General features: G+C 47.8%; 1 pseudogene; it reads left to right on the forward strand.

The window, feature by feature from the left end:
* The first annotated feature begins 4120 nt into the window (after nt 1-4120).
* LOC125549266 lies at nt 4121-5472 on the forward strand (annotated as a pseudogene).
* The last annotated feature ends 2594 nt before the right edge of the window (nt 5473-8066 follow it).

The raw sequence follows: 8066 nt of genomic DNA on the forward strand, positions 1-8066 counted from the left end.
TCTTTCTTTCTTGGACTGAAACTAAAACATTTAAATTTCCACAGGTTTCCTTATGAGCATAAATATATATTGCCATACATTATTTCTTTCATTATATTGGTGCATAACTTTATGTCTACCTTGGTAAGTAACTACTTTGATCTAGCAGCAACAACTCTATTGTTTGATATTTGCATTATTCCAACGCCTAGGAAATGCATAATATGATGGCTTAAACAAGATGGTAAGTATTGAAGTTGTGCAGGGTAAATAATCTTGATTTTTAAATCCGTGACATCGTCCAATAACATGCTGAACCCAACTATGATCTTGCGGTTTGTGGCAAGATCATGCGATTGTCATTCTCTGTCAATTTACTGTTGTTACTAATGCATGTTTCTTCTTTAATACTAATATTGTCACCCACATTTCTTGTCTATTAGGAAAATAAATATATCTTGCAATGGAAAGTATTCTTTTGGTTTCATTTTCTAAGTTTGCTGAATACACTACCAAAGGAGTTGAGCCCAGTATTTCCCCGGCTAAATTTGTGGTTATATCTATTTTCCCTTCCTGCACCTATCTTCCAATTTTTATCTGTCCACTTATTTACAATAAGCCATATAGCCTATGAAGTACTTCACACTGTTAGAGAAAGCTTGAAGCAATGACGGATCATCCATGTATTTTTCGCATGATGTACATATAGTCTTTGAGTCTAGCAGAAGTGCAAAACTTTGAGAGAAAGCTTGAAGCAAGGACGCATGTAGACCTATCAAGCATATATTTTTTGCAAATAATAAATTTCATGGAAAGTGTTGGTATGGAAGGCAACCGTGGATACGGCTAGCCATGGAAACTGAAAGTATGGTTGAAAAGGCAGTAAACTTTATTTTCTGTTTGGGAACCGCTTATGATATATCTAGCATGGAAAGTGTTGGGAACTCTAAGTCGTTTTCGTTGGTTGGAAGGATACACCTCCCAAAATGTTTTTATCTCTTTATTTTTTCTTTGAGCTCTGGCACCTCTACAAATCCCTACTCCCATGTACGAAGGGCCTTTCTTTTACTTTATGAAATTTTTATTTTTGAATTTGAGTCTCCATCTTCTCTCATAAAAGCACCAACTAGGAGGCAATATGATCGTCCTTGATTATTGGGTGTAGTTAATATGCGAGTGTGTTTCATGAATGGATCAATGATTGAGCATGATGGGCTAGGGATAGCTTATTTTAGCGTTGATATTTTGAAAGACATAATTGCTTGTTGATATGATTGAGTATTTAAGTTATCATGTCAAAACTAGACTATTGTTTTGAATAATATAAAATTCCAAATGTTCATGCTATAAAGAAAAAAATAAATATAGTATGACATGTTAGGCAGCATTCCATCATCCCGGTGACATAGTCACTTGTGTCTGGCCTGACGATGATGGATTTCGTCACACTAAGAGGGCCCTAAGAATATTGCAGTTGCTCTGAACAAACCGTCGCAGCCGTCGAAGCCATTTTACATTTTTTGTATAACCTGTAGTTTGGTTTGGCGGCATCTCCAAAACTGAACTTTCCCTCCCTGTTTTTTTTCTACTGTATATTTTCTGATAATCGCAAATTCACATTTGAACCCGACGGCATTGCTTTCGGTGACGCAAAATCTATATATTTTTGAACCAACTTGGAGAACTTGGTGAAAAATAATCAACGATGCGCGGCTAAAAAAGAAGTTGGTCGCCCATGGCGCCATACTTCCCAGGGTAAGTCAGCTAACGTGGATGGCAGGGCAATGCAGGGAGCGATAGCTGTCATCTTTCGCTGCACACAACATAGCGCTGACAGAAACGGCCCGCCCAACTCGATGTTAAAAAGCTTTTGCGTGCCCATCCATCCTCGTTTATGTCGATGGTTTCACGCATTTATCCACCTACCTCTACGGGCTAGCAGTACTACTATTTATTAGTCGTGCGATAGAGATGTGGCGAGTACGTACTGTCTGGCCTAGCCTAGGTGGCAGGACGTAGACGGGCAGAGTGGCCCAGAGAGATGTGCCGTATCCAGCTCGCCAATGGGCGCTGCGGAGTGAGTGATGGGCGTCTGCAAGTAGCAGCCGTTTGTTGTTAACCGAAACTCAACCTACAAAACAAGTCTTGTAAATGCATACATAGTACTACATTTCTGATTTTTCTGTAAAATGTCTTGGGAATCTTTTGCGTATAAAATTCCACATGCGTTGAAATATATGTGAGTTGAATTCATGTTTGAACTATTAGTGGGCCCAAATGCTGTTAAAATAGGCAAGCCATTGAAAAACGGATTAGCTATTTTACACTCCAGTGTTTTTAATTCGCTGTCATTCAATGTTCTGTCTGTCCGATCTCGCACTAAGATCTGTGGTTTTTGGGCGCGGTTCTTGTTGTCGGGCGTGGTTTTATTTTCGGGTAGCCCGTTTCCGCTTACCTTTGTCTCTTTCTAACACTTTTCCTCCCCCCTCCCCTTTGATTTTTTTCTCCATTTCATTTTGGGCGCACTGTTTCGAAAAGGGAGAGGTGTAGAGACTAGAGGGAGCGATAGGCAGAGGCGTTCGAGCGGCGGGGGAGAGGAGGCGATCCCGTCGGGTTCTTGCCATGTCCGAGATGCCTCTCTACTCGAGCTTGATTTTCCCTGTCGCTCCCCCTTTCCTCATGCGATTCAGCGATCCCGCCGTTGCTTGTTCTTGTCTCTTCCCCTTCTCTCCTGCGATTTGCCTTGTCTCTGTTGGCGTAGCTTCCAGATCTAGGTCTGTGGATTGTTGGTAGTTGTATTTTGGTGCGTTTTTGTTGCTCTTTTGTACACTTAGCCGTTGGTTCTGCTTCTGGTTTGTGTAGTTTCCCATGGATGCCCCTTTGCTCGCGTCAGATGTATGAATTCGTGTGAGTTGAATTCATGCTTAAACATGAATTCAAACATAAAAATATACATGCTTGAGGCGTGGCCACGCTGTTGCAGCCACACCTAAAGCTCAGGCGGGAGGGGACCGGTGAGCCCGTGGACGCCACACACTACATGAGCGTGGTGGGGAGCCTGCGCTACCTCACTCATACAAGACCGGACCTCACCAACGCCGTCGGGTACGGCAACAGGTTCATGGAGGAACCGACGAGCGAGCATTGGGCCGCTGTGAAGCAGCTACTCAGGTACATCGCTGGCACACAGTAGCTGGGGTGTTGTTATGCTCAGCAGGTGCGCGGCACGGAGCTCGTCGGCTACAGCGACTCTGATCTCGGGGGAGACATGGATGATCGCAAGAGCACCAGCGGCACCATTTTCTTCCTCGGAGGCAGTCCGGTGTCGTGGCAGTCTGCCAAGCAGAAGATCGTCGCACTCTCCTCGTGCCAAGCAGAGTACGTCGCCGCGGCTGGAGCCGCCTGTCAGGGCATCTGGCTCAGGCGGCTGATCGGAGAATTGCTCGGGCGTGACGACGGCGCCACCAGGCTTTGCATTGACAACAAGTCGGCGATTGCGCTGAGCAAAAACCCTGTCTTCCATGATAGGAGCAAGTACATTGAGCTGCCCTACCACTTCATCCGTCAGTGCGTCGAGGACGGCAGCATCAATGTTCAGTATGTGCGGACTGGCGATTAGCTTGCTGACATCCTCATGAAAGCGCTAGGGCGAACTCAGTTTCAGGAGATGCGCGATCGCGTGGGAGTCATCAGGTACCAGCCAACCTAGCTTAGGGGGAGTTTGTTGCACAATAAGCTAGTATAGCTAGCGTGACAAGTTTCAGGTTTTTCAGACTTTGCATTGTAGTAGCTTTCAGTTAGGATTCAGTTAGCTTTTCCCGTCAGGTTGTTAGTGGCTTCCCCGAGACGCAGCTTGTGCGATCTGTGGAGCGAATGTAGGGAGGCCGTGGACTGTGTGCTCGATCGTGGGATGGCACGATCCGGTAGGAGCGCCAGAGCCGCGGCATGATCTTGTTAAGTTCAGAAATAAAAGGAAGAAGAAGCAGAAAAGTAGCATGCAAGTTCGCTGTGCAAAACCTCTCTCTCGTGAGCTAATTCAAAGTGTATCGAGTTTCTGTGCATAGCTCCCCAACGGCATTAACCACCAGACCAGAGTAGGGCCTTCGATCAGTAACCAGCTAGACCAGCAAGCAAGCGAGCCATGGCAGCGACCTCCTCCTCCTCCTACGCCGTCGTGGTCGCTCTCCTCTGCCTGCTTGCCGCCAATGGCTGCTGCGGCTACCCTGGAACCGCACCTGCCCCCACACCTACACCTACACGTGCCCCCGCTACCCCCAGCCCCGTCCCCGTTACACCTCCACCTGAGCCAGCTCCCCCCAGCCCCGTCCCCGTTACACCTCCACCTGAGCCAGCTCCCCCCAGCCCCGTCCCCGTTACACCTCCACCTGTGCCCGCTACTCCCAGCCCAGGCTCCGGCTCCGGCTCCGGCAGCACCAACAGCTCCTCCGGCGGCTGGCTAGACGCGAGGGCCACCTGGTATGGCGCAGCCGATGGCGCCGGGCCGGACGACAATGGTGGCGCGTGTGGATTCAAGAACGTGAACCTGCCGCCGTTCAACGCCATGACGTCGGCAACGAGCCGCTCTTCAAGGACGGCAAGGGATGCGGCTCCTGCTACCAGGTCAGAACCGGCATTGCAGTTGCTTCACACTGATAGTAGAGTGCTGATGGGTCTTTGATCGTCGCGTTCCATTGTGTTTGCGTGCAGATAAGGTGCGTGGGCAAGGCTCACCCGGCGTGCTCCGGCGTCCCCGAGACGGTGATCATCACGGACATGAACTACTACCCCGTCGCCCGCTACCACTTCGACCTCAGCGGCACTGCTTTTGGCGCCATGGCCAAGGACGGCCGCAACGACGAGCTCCGCCACGCCGGCATCATCGACATGCAGTTCAAGAGGGTGCCGTGCCAGTACCCGGGGCTGTCGGTGACGTTCCACGTGGAGAAGGGGTCGAACCTGAACTACCTGGCGATCCTGGTGGAGTACGCGAACGGCGACGGCGACGTGGCGCAGGTGGACCTCATGGACGGCGGCGAGCCGACGGGGGCCTGGAGGCCGATGAGGCACTCGTGGGGCTCCATCTGGCGCCTGGACACGCGCCGCCCGCTGCGGGGGCCCTTCTCGCTGCGCGTCACCAACGGCTACGGCAGGTCGCTCGTCGCCGACCAGGTCATCCCCGCCGACTGGCAGGCCGACGCCGTGTACAGCTCCGACGTCCAGTTCGATGATTGATCGCGTTCGATGATCCATGGAAGGCATGCACGTCCATGCATGCATGGATTTCTTGTGCTAAGCTATATAGCTGAGACGTCGCCTGTGACGTCCGGTGCGTGTCCTCGTCGTGTGCTAGCTATGTGTGTTATCATTTATCGTGTCCTACTATCCTTGTATACATATACACGTGACAATTTTTTTTTTGCGTCGATACACGTGACAACTTTAGTTTGTGGGATTTGGAGGAGAAGGCTGGTATATATACTGTACGTATAGCTATTCTGTCTCGTACCTGCAGCTATAAATTTATGTTAGAAGTCTCTCCTCCCTACTCCGTGGCGGCTGGAACCCTAGCCGCCGCCAGGAGAGGCCATCTTTTAGCGCTGTCCTCCGGCGGCTCCCCTTCGCTGGCGACCTCAGTCGTCGGTGATGAGGAGAGTCACCGTATCCATGCGCGTGGATCATTTTTACTCCCTGTAGTTTAGGGTTTTACGTTGTTCATCGTCTTCGCTTCGGCGGCGACGATGGTGGCGCTGAATAAAGATTCTTCGGATCCTTCCTTGACGAGGCCATCGGTCCTATGGTTGGGGATATATTTGAAAACCAGTCTGTTCAAGCAAGGATGGCGTGGCGGCGGCGGCATCCTCATGGTGGACCTGTGTCCTCGGGCTCCGTCGTTGCGACGACGTTTTCTCAAGCGTCGGCGTGGAGCTTGGGAGGTAGTCCAGGAGCGGATGCAGATTGTGGTCTGCATCGATGACATCTAGAAACGGAACGTGTGCTGGGTTCGTGGTTCGTGGATGGCGGATATGGTTTCCTCCTTCGGCGTCTTAGTCGTGCTGGGGGTGCCAGATCTGGAGTTCGATGGCGTGTCCGGGATGTTGCCCCGGTGTGATTCGTTCAACGGCAATGGCTTCACTTTTGATGAGCCACCTTCAAGGTCTGCAAAGCTGCATATCAGCGATGGAGCCGCGTCGAGCTCGGGTGAGGAGGTGATTTGTCATTCTTTTCTTCGGTGGCTGCTGTGGTGGTGCCGGAGGCAGGTGACGGACGTTGGTGTCAAGTTCAGAGATGTTCTGTTATCTTTTCAGTTTTGTCATGTCGGTTTTTACGTGACTTGTATTTTTGTTCTTTGTGATATGAATGAGACACGTATTACTATGCAAGAAAAGCTATAAACTTATGTTTGTAATGTTATCATGCAAAAAAAGTTGTTTGTAATGTCTATTGTATTATATACACAAGTTTACTATATCACTTGAGCTATATGTAAGGCGCCTGAAAATTGAATTCAGGCCAGTCGATTTTTTCTGGCCATTGATTGTTGCTCCAAGATTCATGCTTATTTTTCTTTTGTCTGTTGTGTGCTATGTCTTGTTTCAAGCTAGGAATTTTTGACTAACCTAAATTTGGGGTTCAGTCAATTCCTTCATGGACTGATGCCGGGTTAGCTGTGCGACCGAGCTATATCTATTTAGGCCATCTGACGAATCAGCCCTTCCCTCTCTTCCTTTGTTTTTATATTTCATTTTCTGCTTTTCTATTTTTATGCGTTTTTGCTTTTTAGTACTTTCTTCTTCCGTCCTTATGGGTATTTTTCGGACTGTAAATGTATGCATGCAAGTGCTATATAATAAGTGCGTTAATTATTTTATTCTTACTTAGCTGTCTCGTACCCGCAGCTATAAATTTATGTTTGTAATGTTACCATGCAAAAAAAAAATTGTCTGTAATGTCTTTTTTGTTTTTTAGTACTTTCTTCTTCTGTCCTTATGGGTATTTTTCGGATTGTAAATGTATGCATGCAAGTGCTATATAATAAGTGTGTAAATTATTTTATTCTTACTTAGCAAATATCATCATTTTGATTTTGTTTTTATTTATTTTCTTTGTTTTCTAAGGATAATACAAATTCCACTAATTCAATTGTTCTTATGAAACTTTTTTTTGTGAAATTTTTGCTATTATATGCTTATTCTTGCATATTATAAAAAGGAAAACGCTCAATGTCAACTGGCTGAACACCTTCTCAGTGCAACACGTGTCCTTGTGGGTCCCACACACTCTCCACCCCCCTTAATTTCTGAAACAATGCCCAACTCCATCATCTTCTTCCCCACATCTCTCTCTCTCTCTCTCTCTCTAACAAAGATCGATGATGTCTACAAGCCAAACAGGATAGTGTACCACTTCGCAGAAGTATCTCAAGTAATCGTCCCAACGAAGAGCAGAGGAGAATATTTATAGGTAGCACTTCTGTCACACACAAGGTGTCACAGTTCTTGTGTGAAGTAACTGCTTGGGCTTCTATCGTTACTGAGGGAGTCCTGGATTAGGGGGTGTTCGGGTAGCCGGACTATACCTTCAGCCGGACTCCTGGATTACGAAGATACAAGATTGAAGACTTTGTCCCATGTCCGGAGGGGACTTTCCTTGGCGTGAAAGGCAAGCTTGGCAATGCGGATATTCAAGATCTCCTACCATTGTAACCGACTCTATGTAACCCTAACCCTATCTGGTGTCTATATAAACCGGAGGGTTGTAGTCCGTAGGACAGAATCAACTCCATACACAATCATACAATAGGCTAGCTTCTAGGGTTTAGCCTCCTTGATCTCGTGGTAGATCTACTCTTGTACTACCCGTATCATCAATATTAATCAAGCAGGAGTAGGGTTTTACCTCCATCGAGAGGGCCCGAACCTGGGTAAAACAAAGTGTCCCCTGTCTCCTGTTACCATCCGGCCTAGACGCACAGTTCGGGACCCCTACCCGAGATCCGCCGGTTTTGACACCGACATTGGTGCTTTCATTGAGAGTTCCTCTATGTCGTCGCCTTTAGGCCCGATGCCTCCTTCGATCTTCAACAACGA

The sequence above is a fragment of the Triticum urartu genome, chromosome 3, assembly GCF_003073215.2.
Source record: "Triticum urartu cultivar G1812 chromosome 3, Tu2.1, whole genome shotgun sequence".
Classification (NCBI taxonomy): domain Eukaryota; kingdom Viridiplantae; phylum Streptophyta; class Magnoliopsida; order Poales; family Poaceae; genus Triticum; species Triticum urartu.